At 34.7% G+C, this 26,232-nt stretch overlaps 1 protein-coding gene across 1 annotated transcript in view; it reads right to left on the bottom strand.

Moving 5' to 3' along the window:
• The window catches only part of rtn4rl1a (reticulon 4 receptor-like 1a), a 104,230-nt gene that overhangs the window by 76,312 nt on the left and 1,686 nt on the right, over nucleotides 1–26,232 (bottom strand). The window lies entirely within an intron of this gene.

The following is a 26,232-nucleotide window of genomic DNA, read 5'->3' as shown; positions in this document are numbered from 1 at the left end:
ATCTATCTATCTATCTATCTATCTATCTGTCTGTCTGTCTGTCATTTTTCTGTCATTCTATCTATCTATCTATCTATCTATCTATCTATCTATCTATCTATCTGTCTGTCTGTCTGTCTGTCTGTCATTTTTCTGTAATTCTATCTATCTATCTATCTATCATTTTGTCTGTCATTTTTTCTGTCATTCTATCATTTTGTTTGTCATTCTATCTATCTATCTATCTGTCTATCTATCTGTCTACCTACCAACCTACCTCTCTGTCTGTTTGTCGATCTGTCCATCTGTCTATCCTTTTAGTTTATTTCTATCACATGACGCCAAGAGACTTGTAATATAATGTGCAAAAGTTGTATGTAACTAATTAATGTATTTATTTTGCAGCATCAGTCCTCACAATTCACTTTACTTTCATCGACAAGAGTGGACAGGATATTCAAAATTCAGTGTTCCTGTTCTACAGAAGAATGCTGTACCATTGAGAAATTTTAACCAAAGTATGTTATAGAATTTCATTAAAACCCTAAAGAATCATATCAACTTGTGTAAAATGGGCATCCGATGACCCCTTTAATTTATTTTGATTTTGATTTTAGTTTTAATCATTTTAGTACTTCAAATTATTTATATCAATTAGTTGCCAATTGATTGATTGTATTATTTTAATCACCAAATATGTTATTGGAAGTTAAGGCAGCAGTTTCAGTTCAAATTTCCAGTAAAGATTTCCAGCTTTTTATCTAATCTTTATCTAATCTGAACGAACGAACGAACATAAATCATATCAACTTGTGTAAAATGGGCATCCGATGACCCCTTAAATTTATTTTGATTTTGATTTTAGTTTTAATCATTTTAGTACTTCAAATTATTTATATCAATTAGTTGCCAATTAATTGATTGTATTATTTTAATCACCAAATATGTTATTGGAAGTTAAGGCAGCAGTTTCAGTTCAAATTTCCAGTAAAGATTTCCATCTTTTTATCTAATCTTTATCTAATCTGAACGAACGAACGAACACATTTTCAGGCCATAATTGTTGGTGCATCCCTAAGAAAAATATAAATAAATACATGACAGATAGAAAATAATAATACATTTAAAAATAAATAATTAAATACAAATAAATACAAATATTTAGTAAGTTAAACAACTGAATATACATGACAGATTTTTTTTTTAAGCTTTTTTCTGTTTTTCATATCTTGTCATTTTTTTCGTATTAATCGTATTCGTCAAAAAACTTTTCATACTTTTATGTGTAAAACTAGCAGAAAAAATTGCTTTAAACTAAACACCAGAAGCATTCTTGGCCCAGACACTTGGTGGGAAGCTCTGATGCGATTGGTCACTTCAGTGCCTCACATCTGTATTATTCAGGGCCCCTGTCCTCTCTGTCTTCTTCATAGGACATATATGACCCTACTGACAGGGGTACAAAGGACCTCAGCCGAGTTAGACCACAGGGTGGACTCTCTCTAGTGGCCCAGAGGGTATAAATCTTTAATCACATCCCCCCATGCCTTTCCATGACAGGCCAGAGGGCTCAGCCCGTCTCTGCATTATTCAGAAGGACCCACAGGGCACTACCCTCATCCTGCATAAAACAAAGCAGCTTTACATAAAACCTCCCCTCTCTGTCTCACCTCTGGACTCTTTTTCCAGAATCGAGGGACATATTCAGACACCTGCGTATGTGAACCCTGTTTGCTGAACGTGAGCTACATCTTGAGAATATGAGTGATTGGGTTATTCTATGGAAAAGTGCTAAGCTGGGATCGACAATATTTGCTATTATAAAGCTATTTCACTAATTGTATTTGTCATTGATAACAACCTGTAACTACTCGCTCTGAGAAAATGTAGTTTTTTGTTACTTTGACTGTTTATCTGAAGCAAGGTTTATGTTAAAGTATGTTAGCCACCATTTATCCTAGCAGTTCTGCATGGGTAAGCATTAGCATCTAAGCTAATGAGGTAATGGAGTCACAGAGAACATCATTAGAAACATATCAATGTTAACAGCTAACTGCCGATCAATACGTTTATGGGCTGTCCATTGAGGGTCTGAGGAAGACTCGATGGTTTTATGGCTCTCTAAGGGAAATGTGCTGCTAGTTTTCAGTTAGCTGGACTAAACCACCAATGGCTCTAACAGGACACAGCTTAGCACTTCACTGAAAACACACTAAAACATAGCTTAGCTTTTGATGTTTTACAATATTTCTATCTGATTGAAGCTCTTAAATTCTGTCATTAATTACTCCCCCTCATTTTGTTCCAAACCCGTAAGACCTTTGTTCATCTTCAGAACACAAATGAAGATATTTTGGATGAAATCCGAGAGCTTTCTGACCCTCCATAGACAACAACACAACTACTACGTTCAAGGTACTACGGAAGGTAGTAAAGACATTGTTAAAATAGTCCATGTAACATCAGTGGTTCAACCTAAATTTTATGAAGCTACGAAAATACTTTTTTTGTGCGAAGAAAACAAAAATAATGACTTTATTCAAAAATGTCTTCTTTTCCGTGTCAGGGCGGTACTTTCATGAACGTGTCGAAGGCTGATGAAACTTCACTTTTAAGTGTTGATGTTTTGTTTTTTTTACAAATTGCATGTTCAGATATGCATACAACAGATATCCTGGGTGCCATAGAACTTTTGTGAAAATGATCAAAAATGCTGGCTGTGGCTGGCAACGTTTAAAAAAAATTAAATGCTTGCGCAGAAAGAGTTAAACGACCTTAAAACACTTTTACCATAGTGCATGATTTGGAAACTATAGATTTTGACATTATAACATTACATAACCAACTTTTCATAAGTGTGGCTTTTCTGATGTAGTAAACTCACCCGGTACAGCATTGTGCTCTCATGAAACACTAGTCAAGATAAAAGAGCTCAAACACTTGGAGAAGCAAGCTAAAATGGCATGGTTACTTAAGTAAATGCATGTTTATCTCATGTTTGCTTATGTTAACCTATCGATTAGGTTTAGGGTAAGGTAAGTTATAGTATTTACATAGAGCATTAACTTTTTAACACCACTGACCGGACATTTTATTTCTGATTTGCCACAACACATAAAACAATTAACATAATAAAATGTTGCCAGATTCATATTCATCTGTTTTAGACAAAACTGAACATGCGTTTAGTGCCACTCATTAAAATGTAATAATTCAATTCATTTTAAAGATGTAGTTCAAATGCAAACTGTGCTGAATAGCAGCATAGTGTTGCTTATAGGTCAGATTCTGAAATTTGCAAAATTATGATATGGCACAGCAGTATATTTTAGTACCGTTTACTGCATGACTTTAGCGTCTGGTTAAGACACAGTTAGACAGCTCTGACCTGGTTTTTCCAGCAAGGAGACCACAGCAGCAGTGCAGAGAGGTCTGCAGACATGCACGTTTGTTGGGTTGTAATGAGGACAACGGTATTTACTTAGTGGATAACAGAACATGGACCTGATTATTTTAATATTTATCGCTACAAGAGGTCTGTATAGTACTCCTGTACTATATCAGACCCTGAATATGTACGTATGTGCATTTGTGTGCTCTGCACCATGTTGTAGCTGATTGCTCTGCCATGTAAGTGAATAAGGACATGTCTAAGGTTATGCTGTTACAAGACAGCAAGACACACTGTCGATCAGGCTGTTAACAAAATGACAGAACTAATGCCTGGAAGCATCACTGCTGCTTCTCTCCACCCCCCACCACCTCTCTTTCACTTTCTCATTCGTTTTATCTGGCTTTTGCCTTTATCCATGGAAAGTAGTTAAAATAGTCCATGTAACATCAGTGGTTCAACCTAAATTTTATGAAGCTACGAAAATACTTTTTTTGTGCGAAGAAAACAAAAATAATGACTTTATTCAAAAATGTCTTCTTTTCCGTGTCAGGGCGGTACTTTCATGAACGTGTCGAAGGCTGATGAAACTTCACTTTTAAGTGTTGATGTTTTTTTTTTTTTACAAATTGCATGTTCAGATATGCATACAACAGATATCCTGGGTGCCATAGAACTTTTGTGAAAATGATCAAAAATGCTGGCTGTGGCTGGCAACGTTTAAAAAAAATTAAATGCTGGCGCAGAAAGAGTTAAATGTGAGTGTGTGTGTGTGTTTCAGTGGCGCTGAGATCCTCTCGTGATTTTCACTTAATCTTTAGAGGGACTTGGTAATCTAGAGCAGCCATTGCCAGAAATGTTTACTCACACAAATAAGAAAAGAGCCTGAAACAGAAGAACAGAATGATGAGAAAAGGACTGGCAACATACAGGTTCCTCCATTTATCTTCTAGCTTGAGACCACTAATGAAAATCCATCAGTTATTTTTTATCTATTTTTATATATGTGTGTATGTATGTATGATGTGCATACCACTGTTCGAAAGTTTGAGGTCAGTCATTTCTTTTGAAAGAAACACATTTTTTAAAGCAAGGACACATAATAAAAGACTTTTATAATGTTACAAAAATCTATTTCAAATAAACATTCCATTCATCAAATAATCCTGAAAAAAAAATTACCACAGTTTCCACAAAAATAATGTGATGGTTGCTGAAAATTCAGCTTTGCCATCACAGGAATAAACTACATTTTAAATTGTAATAATATTTCACAGTATAAATTATTATTTATTTTGATCAAATAAATGCAGCCTAGATAAAAAAAACTCCTTTTCAAAAAAACATTGTAAAAAATCTTAAAGACCCCAAACATGCATATTTGTAATTTCAATCCTATATTTTCAATGTGGTCTCAGACTTTCTGACCCCGCTGTAAGTACTGAGCACTTTTTATCAACAAGAAAGTCAGTAAGTGCTCCTGCCCTGAATTATGTTCTGAACATCTGCATGGTATAATAGTGTAGTCTCTCAGATTAATTTCTGTTGACATTTCTGTGCTTTAAATGTGTTGTGTTATCTAGGTTGAGCACAGCTGTTGATATAAGACTCACCTCTAACTCTCACCGCACCAGAATAAACGGCAGAGCCAAGCTGAGGCACTATGGGAAATGATGGCCTCTTGTAGTCACTGATACACAAACACACACAGTCTGCTCTCCTTCTCTCTGCTGCATACTCTTCAACACTTCAAGAAAATGTTTTTACGCTTCAAGACCGGTTTGGAAGGCACACCTGTCTGGTGAGTTGTTGTTGTTTTTTTAAATAAAATTAAAGGCTCATCAAATGGGCAAAATTGCTAGGCTTAAATTTTTTGGGGTTTTTTTACATTTTCAAATTTTAATTCAAATGTACTTTATATGCACTAAGTGGTATGTTATTTTTGCAGTTAGCTTGTTTAATTATTTATATAGTTTATTTTATAAATGTTTTTTATTTTATTTTCCATTGTTAGATCAGTGGTTCTCAGTAAAAAAAAAAAAAAAAAAAAAACGAATTAGTAGGATTTTTCCATTTCTTTTATACAAATTTCACTAAAAAATTCCAAACAGGTTTCCTGAACACTTATTTTTGCGTAATACATTCTATTATCTATTTTTGTCAGCAAGTATTTTGACATAAAAAATTACACACTTAATCTTTATAACCTATTGTTCGCATTATCAGTATATAATTACGAAGCCCAGAAGGAAACCAACATCCTTCATGTCAACCTATGACATATAGCAAGACAGTTCTGCCATGACAAGAAAAAGCCAGTACAGTATGCTAAAACATTTCAAAGTGGATAAAGAATACCTTCGAGAGTTTCCATGCAGATACAGGTACTGTAAATACGCATCCATCCAGTGATTTGGCAGCTCACATGACCATCTGTCTCCTCAGAGCTGTGTGAGAAGGGCACGCTGGCACACAACTGGTCCTGACAACTGCCAAATCACCTGTCCATAACTGGAAATAGATTATGCTATATATCTTGCTTAAGATCACAGCGAAATGTCATATATGACGTCTATCCTTCCAAGATGGAAAGGCCACATGCGGCAGACATTATCAGGTGCTCGGTCAGCTCATCAGCTCAATATAAATGCTCTTTTAAGCAAAGTGCCACAGCAAATTCACATGAACATCGATTTATTACTGAAGCGTGAATCACACGGCTTCCAGATGTATGAGTGCAAAAAGGTTCTTTGCAGCACCGTAGATTGATTATTTTTCACCTTACAGGTTTCTTGAGTTGGCAATATGGTTCTTTGAGGAAACAAGATTTCATTATAGACACCTTTAGATCAATGTATTCGTTTTTAGGTTCTTTAAACCACCATAAATGGTTTTCCAAGTAAGTGGTTCTTAACTGTTTTTGTTCAGGATTCTACAACCTCCTCTGTAATTCTCTACACAAAGCACATTGAGAACATACAGTGAACCATATTTATCCCTTATTAAATTAGTCTTGATTAGACCGCGATTAACGTCAACCACAAAAATGGGAAATCTTTTTCCAACCCATTTAATAAGCATATTTTTCTTAAATCTGAACAATTATTATATGGTAAGTAGCATATTAGTTTTTTGCATTTAGTATGTGTATTTAATTATGTATTTATTTATTTATATTATCACCAGCTGAGAACCCCATATCTGACAAATTAATTAGACATCAACCAGAATGGATTTTTCAGTTGCTGATACACATTATAAAGGCAAATGAGACATACACAAAATTAAAATTAAATTCTGAACAATTATATGGTAAGTACCATGTTATTATTATTTAATTTTATATAACACTTTTATATAATTTAATACAATTTTTCATCACCAGCTGAGAACCACTGATTTAACTAATTAGTTGTGAACAATTATAGATTTAGTGCTGACATTATAAAGGCAAATGAGACGTAAACAAAATTAAAAGAACACATTTCTTTAAATATTGACCACAACTCACTAAAACATTTAGAAAATGTTAATAGATTTGGAACTGATTTGGAATCTGCTAAACATTATTGACCTAATATTATTGACCAATACTTTAAGATTGGCTCAATATAAGTCCATATATCACTAGAAATGGAACTTAAAAAGTTCTTCTATTGTGCCAGAAGCTTTATTTCACCACAACTCACTAAAACATTTAGAAAATGTTAATAGATTTGGAACTGATTTGGAATCTGCTAAACATTATTGACCAATACTTTAAGATTGGCTCAATATAAGTCCATATATCACTAGAAATGGAACTTAAAAAGTTCTTCTATTGTGCCAGAAGCTTTATTTTTTACTTGTTCTGGTCAATAATTCAGTTCATAGAAAAGTGAATCATTTGCGTTTCATCTTATTTGGCTGGTTTTCAGTGTAGGATTAAAACTATAGAGATGTCTCAATCTTAGACTACACAATGAGAAGGATGGAGTGGAGGGTTAAATGGTTAAATGAGGGCTGCCGGCACTAATCTCTCAAAACGGTCTCCTTAAAACAATACTGTTTTATAGTCGCTCCCAATCCTGCGATAAACCAATTATAAGGGAACACAGAGTAAACAAACACGGAGGAAGCACACGCTTCTGAAATCTTGAAATAAATTTACATCATAATTACAATTCAGAAGGCTGAGTCATTTTCAAAAGGCCTTAAAACACATAAAAGGATTAAAATATAGAACCCCCCCTTTCATTTCTTATAAAACGTTCTCAAAGACTGACTGTTAATAAACCTCCATTTAGTACTGTAGTCTCTAGGCCAATATCTATTTTGCTAGGCATAGTCAGTCCTCCCACCGGCAGAAAGATATGCGTCACTGGCTGATCGATCGTATTTAATAATAAATATTACTGCCAAGACGCTACAGAATGTTTTGCAGAGCCAGAATTAGAGACGGAGGAGGAACTTGTAAAGGAAAGATCTGCACGTTGACTCCATCAAGGAAATAATATTTAACATCAGTCATGATCTGAGCAGAGATCGCGGTCATTTTAAAGGATCGCTTGGTGCTTTCTGTTTTTTTCTTGCGTTTAGCGAGTTCAAGACTTTAATACCAGCAGCTTAGTCATGATGCGTTCATAAGATGATTGACCACTGTGAACAACACACTGAAAACTGTATCAAGCTACACACACACACACATCACAGATTACTGGAAGAAATCCCTGTGGTCAGGAAGTATATAGCATGTAAATCTACTGTCAGCACACAGCTGTCCCTGCACTGTCACAGTCCAATGCAGGCTGTTTGATCTGTTCTTAGAAGAATCTCAGGCTTTACGCTTACTGACCTATTCAAAATCTGTTTCCTTGCTCTCTTTATATCTCTCATATAAACGTGCCAAAAACCAACTCCTTCACTTGAAAAAGAATAGGCAATGTGCTCTCTCTGCTGATCTTTCTGTCTATATTCTCCCCTTTTCTTTCTGTTTCACGCCCTCTCGTTGTTGACCTTGAATTAATGAAAAGAAAGGTCATCAGTCATTAGTTCTAGTTTACTGCTTTAATGAATACAATAGCTGTTGGATGTAGAACACTGGGTGAATCTCACACAAAAAAAGGTCCAAGATATTATTTCACCACCAAAATAAAAAAATTTAAAAATAAGTGACTTTATTTATTCCTTTATTTAAATTCACGTGGATTTAATAGTATAATGCAAAATAAAAATATCATTTAAAATCATCATCTCTGGTTGCAATTATCATTATATTTGTATTAATATAATAATTAATTAATATTAATATAATACTTATTTTATTACATTTTTAATTACATTTAGCATTAAAATTACAGTGATGTGTACTTAAATTATACCTTACAAATGTACTTTAAGTTTTCATTCATGTTCAATAAATAGTAATAATATATCCTTCATAATAATAATGTCAAAAAATATCCTAAACAGTTCATTGTGTTAAGGACATTTTACTTTAATTAATTTTTTTCTTTATGATTTTAATGTGAAATATGACATTTTCTAACTGTTATTCACCATATAGCACCATTATAAAATAATAATAATAATAATAATAATAATAATAATAATAAAATAAAATTTAAAAACTAAATAAAGTGGCTTTATTTATTACTTTATTTAAATTCACATAATGGATTTAACAGTATGCAAAATAAAAATCTTATTCAAAATCATCCTCTCTGGTTGCGATTATTATAATATTTGTATTAATATAACAAATAATTATTAATATAACACTTATTTTTATAATTTTTTTTAATTACATTTAGTATTAAAATTACAATAATGTATACTTAAATTATACATAACAAATGCATGTTTTAATTCATGTTCAATTAATAATAATATATTCTTTATAATGTTTTTAGACTACAACTGGATGTGCTTAACTGTCATGAAAATAATGTAAAAATTCATTTTGTTAATATAATTTAATTATAATTCATGTTTTTCTTGCTGATTTTAATGAGACTTTTCTTGACGGTTATTCACCATATAGCTCACTACGTACTGTGCAATATATTTATTTTTTATGTATTTTTTAAATATTGCAAGATAATATGAAATACGCAACGATGCACATGTAACACTGTCGTTATATTACCTCACTACCTTGCATGTACAATTCAGAAGTTATCATCGTTGAAATGCAAAAATCTGTTTTTTGGCATGTTAGAAATCACGGTTGATTTGCTACTAGTTTATTTGTCACACTGTAAATGGAAGGGCAAGTGGAGTCAGCAGCATTGTGGGATAAAGTATCTGCTGTGAACTGCACATTTAGCAAATGTAGGTCATTGTCTGTGTATTCTATTCATACAGAAAATTCCCATAGCCTCCCTGTGCATGCTGTGCATACTGCAGAAATATATACATATAGTGTTTATTAGTATGCTTTTCCAAACATAACCAAGCTTAGAATGAGTTCAAGAAAACATACAAACTCCTTTACAGAAACAAACGATTTGAACTCATGTTCAGCTCAACAATAAAGCTCCAAATGAGCACAGCTGAGCATGTAAACCCTGCGCAGCCTCACGGCTCTAGAGGCAGATGTAGAGTTAATGCAGTCCATTATGTAAGCAATGGCTCTGACGCCAACGGTGTGTTGCTTTATGCTGTTAAAATACACACACAGTGCTGGAGTTACAGACACGGGGGAGTATTTCCATGGAAGATCTATCTTTAGTCTTGTAAAACTGAATCTATGGAGTAACAGACTTACTGAAAGCTTCGGTAGAGGCTTTCATCATTGCTCTTAGTTTCCAAGCTGGACTTACATCAGTTTCGTTTCGTCCTCTGAAAAGACTGCTTTTCTGATATATGGTTACATTAAAAATCTCAGAAAAGATTATGAAAACCTATTAATAATGAATCATGCACACTCAAGAAACCTAAGTCGTAGCTCACCTCAAAATCAAGAAAAATATATTATTGTTATTTTCTGGATTGTTTTTACTTGATATATAAAATATTTGCATAAATAAAGAAAAATAAACTTATTTTTAGGACCATTAAGATTTATTGCATTGTGAGATTATTTTTATGACAATTGGTCACATTTTTAAGTCATTTAAATAATTTTTCTCAATGTTGATTCTCATTAGTGTAATACATCACTTTTCTAGACAAATTTGAATATTAAAATATTACTTTGAATAAAAAATCATTAATTTATAATAATTTAGTAATATAGTAATTCATTCATAGCATTTTTAAATAATAAAAATTGGCAAAAAATAAAGGCAGTACAACAAATACTACTACAATAATGAATAAAATTTAAATAAGAGTATTATTTATTTTGCAATCTAGTAATAACAATCTTTTTTCACATTATAGAGAATTTTGTAGGAAAATGTGTTTAATTATTTTAAATAAAAATGATGTCTTGATGCAAAATTATTTAAATTAATTATTTATTTATTTATTTAATTTTTTTTAAATGTGACTTTGATATATTCTTGACAAGTTTAATATGTCATCATATGTGTAAGACCAGGGATATTTATCAAGAAAGCAAACAGGGTCAATGCAAATTTCATGTTGTTTTTAAGCAGATGGAAGAAAGGGAGAGTTGGGAAAAGAGGAAGAGGAAAGCATGAAGATTTAGCTGTTGAATGTTTTAGCCAAAGATTCCCAATCATTCTGGCAATCAAAACATGCTTTAATAATTCAGCAGGAACAGAGAGAGTGAGAGAGAAAAAGCGGGTGAGAGACACGCAGAGGCTGCAGACAAGACTATGACAAAAACTCCGGAAAGTGAAGAAAGCTGGAGCTGGCAGTGTAAAGCACTACAAACAAGTCAAACCTGATCGATAGCACAAACGTCTCAATCAATAAACAAGTCCTCATTAAAAAACACTGAATAAAACACCCAATGCATTAATAACAAAGCAGCACACTAATGCCAATAATGGAATTTAGATACTACAAAAGCGCAAAATCAATGAAAAGCCGTGTTGTTTAATGCTTGTCCGCAACCACTCTGTTTATATAGCACTTCTAACCCTGAGCAATGAAATACTGAGCAGTGAACTTGCTGCCACTGCAAACACCAATGTCTCACCTTGTGTATGAATATTGTCTGAAACATGCTCAATCCCATATTTTGTGTTTGGTACGTCAACCAACCATGGTGATGATGGTGGAGTGGTCATTAAAGGGCTATAAAGTTACGCTGACTGCTAAGGAAGGGCAGGCAAAGCCACGGGAATCGATAGCCAAGGTCAGAGAGTGTTTGAGAGGACACATAGTCTCCCGAGTCCCCTTAACCATCTCTCATTTCCACAGCGGCGCAGGCAACACAAGTCCTGTACTCTGGTATTAAGTTTTTTTTTCTTTCTCATAAATGTTATAACTAAATAATTAAAGGTTTATTTTTTCCATAGAGAGCTTAACAAGGTCATATTGTGCTTCTGTGCCCATCAGAGTTACTTTTATATAAAAACCAATGAACAGCAAGCATGTTAGCACACATGTAGGCCTATATATGGCCTGAGGGAACTTTTATTTGCTTCTGTGATGCTTCTTTCACTAGCTAGTGAAAATTTAGCTAATGAAAAGTTATTTCATGGTTACATTGGGAATAAAGTCTCAAAATCGCACTTTGACAACAATCTGTACCCTAACTGTTTTGTTGCCTCCTTTTATGAAAATTCGTCATATGTGGTTGTCGCAAGCCCGCCGGCCGCCGCTCACACAGCCATGTGTGATGCTGTGTGTTTCGTTGTGAAAGCGAAACTACTTTGTTTGGTCTTCCAAAAGAGGACATGACTAGAAATCAGTGGTTAAGTTGTATTTACAACACTGTTCCAGAACAGTTCAACCCAAATATATAGATGTGTGCAGCACATTTTATGGAGGACTGTTTCCTGATCCTGGTAGAGTAGACTACAATGCCGGCTGTTCTGACTCACAGACTGTAAGTACGTTTTGATATTTAAAGGATTTGCCACTGACGATTCAAACGCGAGTTTTGAGCAGCGTAGAGTAGCGCTTATTGTTTGTCATTTCTCCGATCAAAAATTCAGACATGGTTTTATGTTTACGCGGCGCGATGCAACGCGTAAAAAGACAGTATAAATCATTATAATCTGTAATTATGCCCCCACTGGATGCAACAAATGCCTCGTTTGTAATGGGTTTTATTGGTTTTGTCTGGTCGTGCTGGGAGACGGCATCACAGTATGGTAAGGGGCGTAACATTTCCGTCACACGCTTGAGGTATTCGGCCAATCACAATGCACTGGATAGCTGGCCAATCAGAGCACACCTCGCTTTTCAGACCGATGAGCTTTGTAAAAATCGATGCGTTACAGAAAGACAGGGCACAGAGGAGAAACAATAATGTACTGTATGTGGAAAATAATGTGTTTTTTTAACCTTAAACTGCATAAACACATTTCATTACACCAAATACACAAAATAATGTTATTTTTAGCAATATCATATGACCCCTTTAACATGGCTCAGTTTTATAAGCGTAGTCCTGTTTTCTTTCTCCTCCAGACACACTGTGGTACACTCCTACAGTACAAGCTGAATCTATGTAGACATGTCTGAGTTTACTTAGCAGTCGTTTTTCTCTTTCTAGCATCTGCAGGGACCAGACTCAACTGTATCCCCAGGTCTCAGAGGAGTAAGGAAAAAGCAGCAATCTACTGAACAATCCCTCTCTCTCTCCCCCTCTTTCCGTATGTCTCTGTTTGGAATATGACCCTGTTTCTGTTTTTCCTCACTATTTCCATGGAAATTTTACATTTTAGCAAATTTGTGGCTAATTTATATGAATTTGTATAATCTCATTTGTATATTTTTAACTGTTTACGCCACACCGGTTAGGGGTGGACAATCATGCTTTGTTGTTTTTTTTTTTTTTTCTAAAACTTGTACATTTTGTACAAATTGCTTCGTAGTAATAATGTAGCAATGCACAGCTCAGTAAACAGCTGAAGTCACTTTTAAACAAATTTATCTTTCTGTTGGTCAGTGCGTGTAACCAACAAACGAACGGGAATTTTTTCTTGCAAAATACAAGATCATGCAGATACCTATATAAATGACTGAATACCGCCCACAAAATTTTGCAAAAACAAGAAGTGTGATGCACTTCTGAGCAAGTACCATGTTAGTGTGGAACATGAAGCCGCTTTTTATTGGCTGAACCTACTGAATGAAATGAGTGAATGATTTAGTGATTCAGTAACAAAGAGCGTAGCAGCTGCTGAAATTGCATACTTCCCTACTATATTTGAAAACAGTGAAAAACAGTATTTGAAAAGAATAGTATGTCCAGATTTTAAAAAAGGACACAGATGACTGACTCCTTCCGAAGAGATACTGAAATGTGCATGCGATGGACACTTTACTATCCCATGATGCCAAAGGAGAGGAGTTGTAAATGGCAGTGAAGTGATGCCACTGATGTTGGTAGATCATGTGACAATGACAACATGGTGAATGTAGTATGCTTGGATTACATTTATACTACACAATATATACTATATCGAATATATTGTGTGTACTCTTTTTAGAATGCAGACTGATACACAGGTGCATCTAAAAAAAATTGATTAATTAAACTCTTTTTTTTTTTTACTTATTTCAAAAACTGAAACTTTCATTTATTATAGATTCATTACATGTAAAGTAAAACATTTCAAAAGTTTTTTTGTTTTAATTTTGATGATTAGAGCTTATAGCTCATGAAAGTTTAGTCTAGTATTATTTAGTCTAGTCTAGTAAGGCAAGGCAAGGCAAGTTTATTTGTATAGCACATTTCATACACAATGGTAATTCAAAGTGCTTTACATAAAATAAAATAAAAACAATAATCACAACAATAAAACAAGGAATTTAAAAACTTTGAAATTTTTATTTTTTATTTTTTTGATTTAAGAGGTTTAAAATGAATTTAAGAAAACGATTATACATATAATATAGTGCAATCAGTTCGGACATCGCACAGTGCTCATTCAATATGAAAGTTTCAGTATCTCAAAATATTGGAATATTTACATTTGAGTTTCATTAAATGATCATCCTTACAGTCTAAATTCCGGGTATCTCTTGTTCTTTGACAACACAATAATGGGGAAGACTGTTGACTTGGCAATGGTCCAGAAGACGATCACTGACACCCTCCACAAAGAGGGTAAGTCACAGAAGGCCATTACTGAAAGGGGTGGTTGTTCACAGAGTGCTGTATCAAAGCATATTAAATGCAAAGTTGACTGGAAGGAAAAAATTGGGTAGGAAAAGATGCACAAGGAACAGGGATGACCGCTAGCTTGAGAATACTGTCAAGCAAAGCCAATTCAAACACTTGGGAGAGCTTCACAAGGGGTGGACTGAAGCTGGAGTCGGTCCATCAAGAGTCACCACGCTCAGACATCTTCAGGAAAAGGGCTACCAAGCCACTTCTGAAACAGAAACCACGTCAGAAGCATCTTACCTGGGCTAAGGAGAAAAAGAACTGGACTGTTGCTCAGTGGTCCAAAGCCCTCTTTTCAGATAAAAGTTAATTTTGCATTTCACTTGGAAATCAAGGTCTGGAGTCTGGAGGAAGACTGGAGAGGCACAGAATCCAAGCTGCTTGAAGTCCAGTGTGAAGTTTCTGAAATCAATGATGACCTGTGGTGTCGTGACGTCTGCTGGTGTTGGTCTATTGTGTCTTATCAAGTCCGAAGTCAATGCAGCTGTCTACAAAGGGATTTTGGAGCACTTTATGCTTTCATCTGCTGACAAGCTTTATGGAGATGATGATTTCCTTTTCCAGCAGGACTTAGCACCTGCCCACAGTGACAAAACCACTTCCAAGTGGTTTGCTGACCATGATATTACTGTGCTTGATTGGCCAGCCAACATGCCTGACCTGAAGCCCAGATGGGATCTATGGGATATTTTCAAGAGAAAGATGAGAAACAGTCGATCCAACAATACAGACGAGCTGAAGGCCCAATAGTGCCTCAGCAGTGCCACAGGCTGATTGCTTCCATGCCACACCTCACTGATGCTGTCATTTGTGCTAAAGGAGCCCCGGCCAAGTATTGAGTGCATAAATAAACATACTTTAAAGAGCTTGAACTTTTCTGTTTTTCAAATCCTTTTTTTGATTGATCTTAGGAAATATTCTAATATTTTAAAATACTGGATTTTTGACTTTCGTGAGCTGTAAGCTCTAATCATCAAAATGAAAAAAAAAACTTTTGAAATGTTTTACTTTACATGAATTTAGAATATATGAAAGTTTCACTTTTTGAAATGTTACAAAAAAAATGTTTCTACAGAATGTTTCACTGAATGAACTGATTCCAAGGAACCAATTCACTGAAATGATTTAATTCCCCTATACCACTATAGTCTCTATTGTACTAAGCATTGTTGCACATCTACAACATCTCTTTTTTCTGGAGATCACTGCTGCTGCTGTTGATGTTACATCCATCTAGTTCAGAATTGCATGTTTCTAGTTTGACATTTGCACCAGCTGTCCCCAAGGCCTTCCCAGCAGCCTCTGCCTCACTTTCCCCTAAGGAGTGGTGTCTCAGTGACATGGAGTAAGTCATACACACACACACACACACACACACTTGTGCAAATGTACACATCCAACCACCTCATTGTTCTTGCTATCTAAGACAAAGCATCACATCTTTATCAACAGGGAAGGCACTGCTCTCCACTCTCGTTCTATCTCTGTATCCCATTTATAAACATCAGCTTCTGGTAGACTCTATCTGTTAGTGAGAACTCCTTCAGATGGACTAATCTAGGTGCTGCAGTATCAATTTCCACCAGCCTCTCTGGCAATGCAGCAGTGCTCACAAAATGTGCTCACTAGTACAATGATCATATCAGTTGGCTGCAAACACAGTAACCTGTTTAAGTCTATATAATATTCAAGGGAAATAAGTTGCCAAACCTTATATTTTGTTACTGGTATTTGCATTTCCTAAGAGAATGTGTGCGAATGTGTAAAGCCTAAAGGTCACCTTGTTCAAACTTTCTGAGATTTTTTAAAAAATAGTTTACTCAAAAGATTTGTCAAATTTACTCACTTATGGTGTTCCAAACCTGTATGTATGGAAGCCAGTTTCTGCCTTGGAGTAAAAAAAAAAGGGATTGTATATCTCACAATTATGACTCTATTTGTCGTATTTCTGACTTTATATCTCCCAACTGTGACTTTATATTTTACAGTTCTGACCTTACAGCTCACTGTGTGACTTTATATCTTACCGTTTCAACAGTATATTTCTCAGTGTGCATCTATTTCTTATTTCAAACTTTCGCTCATAATTTCCTTTCTTATTTTTTTACACTGAGGTGGAAACAGGTTTCCATACATATGACTTTCTTTCTTGGAAGATAAGGATGTTTACAAAAATATGACCAAAAGCAGTATTACGTTATTAGAATTAACTAAAACTAGTTTTTTTTTTTAACTTTTGTTCATTGAAGTAAAGCTGAAATAAAATAAAATATAAATAGATGAGAAAAATAAATGAAAATGAGAAATGTTTCATATGCAACTAAATTAAATAAGTTTAAGCTGAAGTACTGAAATTACTAACTGGAAAAAACTAACCCAAAATTGCAATATTTAAAAAAAAGAAAATTAAATTACTAAAAACTTTAACTAAAATTACATTTCTAACTGAAAATAAAAAAATAAAAGTATAAATAATGAAAAGTATAATTAATATTATAATTAAAAATATATTAATAAAAACTATAAACGTATATAAAAATACTAAAATAACGCTGCATAAAAGAAGTGACTCATGTGCTTCAAGTGACTGAAGTCTTTTGAAGTTATACAATAGCTTTGTGTGAGGAAAAAGTTGCATGTGCAAACAAGTTGGGTTTGTCAAGATGCATTGTACCACATTTGAAATGACACTAAGATTTTAAGTGAACAATGACTTAAATTTCAGTGATAACAGAATTGTGATTTTTGGATGTACAATACCTTTAATATCAGCAGAAAAGGCAATTTACAGCTTTGTTACCTGAGTAAACATTGTGCTTTGGTATTATTTGCTTTGAGCTGGTCTAATTGGTGTGATATAATTTAATTTATTCTATTGCTTCCTTTCTTTCTCTTTCTCTTTCTATTTCTCCTTCTCTCCTTCTCTGTCTGTCCTGGCTGGTAATCCTCTACAAAGGATGCTCACCAAACCAACAGAGCAAAGCCTGAAATGACTGATACCTGTTTACCTAACAACACTTACATTCCTCCTGCCTTCCTTCTCTGCAGAGGTTTTAGTCTGTGAGCCTCTCTTTGACATTCTAACTCAATGGGGAAGAAAACATAAAACGGCATAAAATTTCACACAAAAGGATAACTCCAAGCTGAAAGTATAAACAAGGATTTTTCACTGTTTTCATCTGGAAAGTAAAGAACAGTTTTTCAGAGCTGTGATATAACAGCAAATCATGTTAAGGATTCGTTTAAAGGCAAGTTTAAAAATGGTACACGTGTATGTACTGTATCTTAAAATGCACTTTTTATATAAAAGCACTGTTACATACATGTTACAGACAGGCAGGAGGTAAATATGCAATCTGGCATCCTTCACAAGTCTCAAGTCCTAAATGCGTGAAGACACAAAATGTTTGTGTGGCTCCTAAAAATAGTATGCAGACTGTCAGACAGTCCCAGTATCAAAGTTAAAGGAATATGCTACCAGTTAAAAAATGTTTTATATTTTTGAAAGACGTCGCCTATGCTCACCAAGGCTGCATTTATTTGATCAAATACAGCAAAACAGTAATATTGTGAAATATTATAATAATTTAAAATAATGATTTTATATTTGAAAATTTAATTTATTCCTTTGATGGTAAAACTGAATTTTCAGCATCATTACTCCAGTCTTCTGCGTCACATGATCTTTCAGACATTATTCTAATTTGCTGATTTGCAAATTAGAACGGCTTTTAGGACACTCAAAAGGGATCACAGATGACAAAAAAGCTAAGAAACACCGTGGCAGGTGTCGATTTAAAAGTATAAACAGATCCTACATTATTTGTAAATGAAATTCATCTCCAATCCTTCTTCTATCGTTTCAAGTTTATCCATTATTCCAATGCAAGAAAAAATAGCTGGTTTTCCAAGTAAAAACCGCCAAATAACATTTACACGTAGTTACGTTATGATACATAATCAGAGGGTGGGGAGATGGGGGGATTCCCCCGTTCTATATGTCTCTGCATCTGCTAAATGATTTTTTTATTCCCAGTGAATAGGAGCTAAAATTCCCACCCAGGTGACACTACTCCAATAACAGACAGACAGACCATACAAAATACCAAAAAATATTTAAAATATTGCAAAGTAATGTTGCAACCTTGCAAACAATAATAAAATCAGAGAAGGACTTTAACTGTAAGCGACACCTATGCAAAACAAAGGGAACAATATGATGTTTGTTATTATTAAAATTTTATATAGCCCGCGTTTTTATACTTTTTTTTTTATTTACCGCTAGGCAATAACGTTGACAATAACATATATCTTCAACATACGTTGTCTATGACCAAAAATGCAAGAAGATATGTTTTCAGTGGACTTTTAAAATAAGCTTTGCTTGAGAAAACAAAAATATACAGTTACCGTGTTTTTTCTTTTGATTTAGTCGAGTTGGTTTTGCATCAAACACAATGTGATTTTCGGCATCGAGATCCGACAGCAGCAGCACATTTTTACGCTTGGGCGAGCGTTTTGCGGACAGTTTACCTCGCGTATTAAATCTGCCACAGACCAGCAAAGCTGCGGAGAATCCGCTCGCCGGAAGCAGCCGCAACTGGTAGATTTAAAGAAAATTACTGCCGTTTGGCAAATAAATCATTGTACGTACTTATTCCTAACTCTTTAAGCTTTAAGTTACATTTCAAATGACATGGGATCAACTTATTATCACGTTTATATGAATTATCCCGTGAACTTATTCTCTCAAATGGCCTGGGTATGCGGAGCATTCACAGCTTCTATGGACGGAACGCCACTGATATATTATATATATATATATATATATACAGTATATATATATATATATATATATATATATATATATAAAGTTTAAAAAAACAGCATTTATTTAAAATGTCAATTTTTTTTAAACATTAAAAAAGTCTTTACTGTCATTTTTTATCAATTTAATACTTCCTTCACTCTTAAAAATAAAGGTTCCAAAAGGGTGTTCTTGCAGTGAGGCCATAGATTAGAAGAACCATATTTGGTTCCCCCAAAGAACCTTTCAGTGAACAGATCCTAAAATAACCATTTTGACATTTTAAAAATCAAAAGAACCTTTTTCGACTATAAAGAAACTTTTCTGCATTTGAAAGGTTCCATGGATGTTCAAGGTTCTTCATAGAATCATTGATGCCAATACAAAACCTTTATTTTTAAGAGTGTCGCTGAATAAAAGTATTATATATACAGTATATAATTTATAATTTAATTTAATTTAAAAAAAATATATATATATATAGTAATTAATTTATAATTTGTAACCTGTGATGGTTGTTACATAAACTGTAAAAATTACTTTTTTCAAAGATTACAGGTGTGTTTTACAAGAAAGTTTTTTTCAGCTTCAAAATGTCACATTTAATTCAGTGCTGTTTCTTTATAATCATTTGTGAAATAAACTAGCAGTTTCTAAATGAAAACTGTTTCAAAGTCAATCCTACACTAATTTTTTTCAGTGTAGCTAAACAACCATAATGCGTTAACGTCTTTGTGTGCAGGTTAAGAAGTATCACAGTCAGGTACATCATCATCATTGGGCTGTCAGGTCAGATCCTCCGGCTGAGCACCAGCTCTGGCACCAGCACTAGCGCCTGCCTAAAGCTTCACTGGGGAAAAGCACCCTGAACACTACCTGACAGGCTGCCCGGCCTAAGGCAGGAAGGTAACAAGTGCCCTAAAATACAGGTTGAAAATAAGCAGGCAGTTCTATAAACTCTGTGCGCTTTGCCGTGGTTAACCATCTCTTTTAGATCAGTGTCAGGCCACATCAGGAAAGGCCTGACAAGACAAGAGAGATAGAGGGAAGAGAGGAAAAGATGCCACAGAAATGGACATTCCTTTCCTCATCTTGTCTCCCAAAATAAAACATGACCAACACTCAAAGCGACTGCTGACATGTTAGCCGCCGATTTGGCAGCGAAGAACGTCCTCTCACATTATTTCCACTAGCTAATTTTCTGTGGAGTCCGAGATGTGTTTGAACACGTCTTTACGTCATGTCTCAAGGAAAGTGAAGGCTGCCATGTCGAATCACAGAACTGGATGGCTCCTGTCAAATGCTCTTGATGTTCAAGGTGTGTATTTTCTCCTGCCTTCAGTTGAGATACAAGCGTCTGGGAGGAAAAGAGGGGTAAAACACACGTGCCAGACCCGACGTCCTTGTTCTGTCTTTTAACAGACTGTGATAATGAGCGCTCAATTTTTAAACTGTCGGGATCAAGGCAAAGCTCTCAGCTTTTCTGAATACAGTAAATCATTTAAGAACCTCATGGACAAAGTATTCACTTCAGATGGTGCAGTTCAAATGAGCACATTCTGTATTTTAACTCACCTTCATTAAAGCAACTGGGAAGATTTCAGAGCAGGCAATATGGTCCAGCGATGTTCATTATGTAAGTTTGCGACTATTATCGTGTGAGGTACGCAGAGGCATTGCTAGACCAGGGTTGAAGCGGCAGAATCCTTTCAGGGTTATTTTAATATTATTGTAATATGTTATATTATAGTAGCATGTATTAATATTTTGAATTAGCTTTCATTTTTATATTTTCAATTTTAGTTTTTATAGTTTTTAATAATTTTTTTATTAGTTTTTGTCTTTAATAAATATTAGTATATTAGTTTTAATAATTCTTGTGTTGCATTTTCTGTAAAAAAAAAAAACGAGTCACATTTGACTAAAATTGCACAGATAAGTCACATTTTATTTTTATATTCAGAAATAATGTAATATACCGGTAAATAAAATGAAATATCCAAACATTATAAACACTATAAACATGCATTTTAGTTCCCCTCACTCCACAACAAATCCTCTAAATTTAATGGTATTCAGAACAAAACAAGAATGAAAAATGTAAGTATAAAACCAACATAAATTATAAACAACATTTATTTTAGACGCCAAGCCTAAACAAACTCATTTACAGTGAAACTAAAACGCATGATGTGCGGGAAATGCGCTATACACATAAACTTGTGCTCACATACCTCTCTCATTCACCAAAAATTTATGTGTTTTGCGTGCTTGACATTAATTGCATTATATATGTCGCTTTGGAATATAAATTGTTGCACATTTCAGATAATTAAAAATGTGACTTATATTTCAGAAAATACAGTACTTTATTTCCAGGCACGTTTTTTAAGCGTAGGTTTTTTAACCTAATATTTAGATTTCGATTTTATTAAAAATGTATTTCAATTAATATCTTTGACCCTGAAATATTGCTCTACAGCCCTAAATGGTCAAAATAAAATGCGTTATCATATATCAATTGACATACAGTTCTGTGTTTACAGCTGCAGTTGTACTTGGTTCCAATAAAAACAATGATATTCTTTAGAGGGATAAACTCAAGACCTTTGTAGTCCCTTAGTGGAAAAAAAACACTATGCCAACCAAGGAGTCAGAGTTTGGCTGGTTAACTGGGAGATACATTCTTGCTTGAGCCCTTAAATTATAAAATCACAAATGTTTCATATATTGTAGATTTTTGGGGGGCCTGTGACTGATTTTTGGTTTTTAGGGATCTCATCCTGGGGTCCTGCACTGCCTGAGGTGAATGGGAATGATAATGGACAGCTTTCTCCAGGTATTACAGACCTCCTTGTTTTGACCTTTACGTCTTTTATGTCAAGTAAGGTCCATGAAAGTTGTAGGCATTTGACAAAGAGCTGGATCATTTTCACCCCCAGCTCACTTGACTCCAAGTTAATAAAATGGAAATCTTATGCAGGAAGCACTCTTCTCCGCTGTACAAACAGCATTCAGCAGTCAGGGAGACAGCTAGCTGACAAGCACAAACAGAACCCAGCATCGCGCCTCCCCGTTTCCAAAGGGAGCTCACGTCACAGATGACCTTTCGCCTCTTCTCCCGTTAATACATCATTAATCTCTCAATAGGCTATTATTGTTTGCTTTTTCTCTCATTGACTCCTAATTATCATCAGCTAATGACCGTGCCTTCCTACCCTTCAGATTGAATTAACACTCCAAAGAGAAAGAGAGGGCCAAATGTTTGCTGAGAGTTTGTGTTAATCATCTGTACGACACAGTAAAGGGGTCATACTTGGCCGGGATCTATTTTAATGATTCTAGAAATACTAAATATGAGCATACTGTGGTGATTATCCAGCAATGAGGTGAACGGCGATGAATAAAAACATTTTTAAGAAGATGTGACATATATACAAATGGGTTCATGGCTTTGCCCTTTTCTGAACAACATTTCTATGACCATGTGAATAATGTTAGAAAAATAATAATTGTGCAGTTAGGCCTGTTTTACACATACTGTATCTGCACTTTATATTTTAATGAAAACGTAATGAAAATGAAGTTGCAACATGGGTTAGTTTGATTCTCAATGCTTTGATTTAATTCAATTGATATATGTGCAATGTTTAATTATGGATGTCCAAGTTTTTTGTTCCCCCGATCTCTAATTATTATCTTTCTTAAATACAATTTTGTGATTTTATACTGATTTATTACAACAATAATAACAGTAGTACAACAGTGATATTTTGCATAATATTTTTATAGTAATAATAGTAACTATATATTTTATTTATTTTAGTCATATTTTTCCCACAAAATTTCATGCAATAAACTGTAAAAAATAGAGTATATTTTACAATCAAAAATAAATTATATATTAATTAAATGATATACAGTATATTAATGTTGATAATTGTTCATTAAACGGTGGAAAAATTATAAATTATGTGACAATAAGTTGCAAACAACTAATATTCAGGTTAATCTTGGTAAATTTCGGGTTTTCATTAGTTAGCCACCATATTAAAGGGATAGTTTATCAAGAAATTAATATTCTGGCATTATTTACTCACGCACATGTCTTTCCTGTGGATCACAAAAGACAAAAATTTTTAAAATGTCCTTTTTTTTTTAAGTGTTTTTTATACAACATTTGCGTTCCACAAAAGAAACTCGTAAGATTTTTATTTTGACGTGAACTACCCCTTTAAGTGTTACAATTTCTCACAATCATTTTTCTAAACACTACATAGGTAAAATAACCGAAACATTACTTATGCTTCATACCTGTTCTAGACGTATAGCTGATGCTAACATATCAATTTATATCAGTACGTCTTTAATTACGATCACTGAGTTTCCGTAAGGCTCCCGTTCCAATCCAATCCACATATGAAGGTCACTGGCTGTACCTAAGACCTGTTGAACAATCATTTAGAACCTCTTAATCACTTCCAAACTGAACAGTCACTTACAGCTCTATTTTAGTGAACAAAGTGTGCTTTCCACATGTTAATGGTTGGCCACATGCAGCATGTATGCCTCCGGCCACAGACACCTACAAACATAGAAATGCTTAGAAATTATCGAGCGAGGACTTGCACACTTGCACTGAATCATCTTTAAGAGTAGGTTTGCAATCTGATGGGGACGAGAGATTTTCTTTGCCACAGGTGGGGGGGGGGGGGGGACGGGGCTTTTTTTTTTTTTGGCTGTGGGTGAAATCTCTGACTAAACGAGCTTTCAACTGAACGATCTATTAAAATGGGCCAACGAGCAGCACCGGCTCACTGCCCAGCCAGTAGCACTTTGTATGGTAAGTAGCCTCCTGTTTCCTGCCTGCGCTTCAGCCAATAGAATTTTTTGTGTTTCAAACCTTTATTTAATCTGAGCTGCTTCTACTCCGAGGCTGAGGCTCTCACGCAGGTGGAGTGATAAGGAAAAAAGAGGTGCCATATTGTAGAGAACCTGGAGCAATCTGGGGTTAAGAGAGGGTATCTCAGAAGTGGGCAGAAAAATAAATAGGTTCATTATGGCAAGCAGCTAGTGGGCCTCCTGCTGCTTCAGATCCACAGTCTCACCTGCCAAAAAAAACAGGAGCCTTTTGGCCCGCAGAATCATCTAGTCTACATTTAACATCTCTATCTTATGGTTCTGTGGGGATCCACCTCACAGGATTGGCATATCAAGAGGTGGATGGATTATCTCGGCAAAGGAGAAGTGCTCACTAACACAGATTTAGACAGATTTGTGAACAATATTTGAGAGAAATAGGCCTTTTGTGTACATAGAAAAAGTCTTAGATCTTTGAGTTCAGCTCATGAAAAATGGGGGCAAAAACAAAAGTGTTGCATTTATAATTTTGTTCAGTGTAGTTGACGGTAGCCATTGACTTCCATAGGATGGAAAAATACTATAAGTTTATGACTAGACTACCATCGGTAACACTTTATTAAATAACAATCCTCATTATTAACTAGTTGCTTAATACCATTATTAACATATTGAGGGAAAACTCTTAGTTAATGGTGAATATGTTCCCTAATCTAAAGTGTTACCTTCCATCAACTGTCTTCTTTTGTGTTCAACAGAATAAAAAAATGTATACAGGTTTAGAAGAAGAGGTAAATGATTATATTATTTTTATTTTTGGGTTAACTTTCCCTTTACATCTATCTATCTTCCTATCTATTATATGACTACCTATCCACCTGTCATTCAATCTGTCTATCTATGTACATATATAGAAATGGGGGTCCTTCTGTATGTCTGTCTATCTATCTATCTATCATATATGTACATATTTCACTGCCTATATAACTGTCTGTCTAGCTAATGTATCTGTCTAAATGGCTAGCTATCTGTCTCTTTGTCTGCCTACTGTCTGTCTATCCATCTATGAATTTATCTATCTGTCTGTCTGGCATCTCACTCCATCTCACACATCATGGGTTTCATTCCCAAGGAATGTACAAACCGATAACAAGTATCAGCCAATTGCATAAATATTAAAAAATGTAATATGCTAAATTCCCATATGGCATCTAAGACTAAATGAGCCACTTAGACACCCACTTAACGCAGTTTTAATTGGAATTTTGTTGATCTATAGTGTGTCACCAGTCAAAACCCCGTAAGCAGTAAAACCACACACTATCAGACATAGACATACAGCTCTCCTGTAAACACATCTGTACTGCTCACCATTATTATGCATTCAAGACCTTTTTCTGTACCCCGGGGCTGTAAGCACAAACCCCTACTGCTAGGAGCGGCAACAATAAACAGTCATAACTCCTTATCATTTTATTGTCTGTATTGCGTTTGCATTGAGGAGGGGCTCAGTGCCACAGCTGATGCAGAATGCTTTAAGCACACAAACAAATCCCCCCTCTCTCTTTCTCCATCCCATCTTTTGCCTCAGCTGAAACCCACACATTCTTTTGTAATGAGAAGAAAATGAGGAAGCAGTTCCCAGAGCAGGCTGGTTTGAAGCTGCAGGCTGAGCATTAGTAAAAGTGTTATGACTCCGCTGTCACTCCTCAGAGGAAAAAATAACCGGATGGAGGAGTGTTTTTCTTTTTCTTTTTTAGGCAGGTACATAATAGCAGAATGGCAGACGCCAAAGCCTCTGACAAAATATGCAAATTAAAGTAGTTCTTGCTGATATTGGAAGATTGTTTTAATTAAAATTGATGTGTGTGGGTAAGAAGTCGGGGTTGTGCCCACAAATATGTAAAAAATTGACTTGTGAGGACATATAAAGTGGTTCAATATTTGAAACAAGCT

Source organism: Sinocyclocheilus grahami, unplaced genomic scaffold (genome assembly GCF_001515645.1).
Source record: "Sinocyclocheilus grahami isolate Dianchi unplaced genomic scaffold, SAMN03320097.WGS_v1.1 scaffold7.1, whole genome shotgun sequence".
Lineage (NCBI taxonomy): Eukaryota > Metazoa > Chordata > Actinopteri > Cypriniformes > Cyprinidae > Sinocyclocheilus > Sinocyclocheilus grahami.
This window is presented reverse-complemented; position numbering and strand designations above follow the sequence as displayed.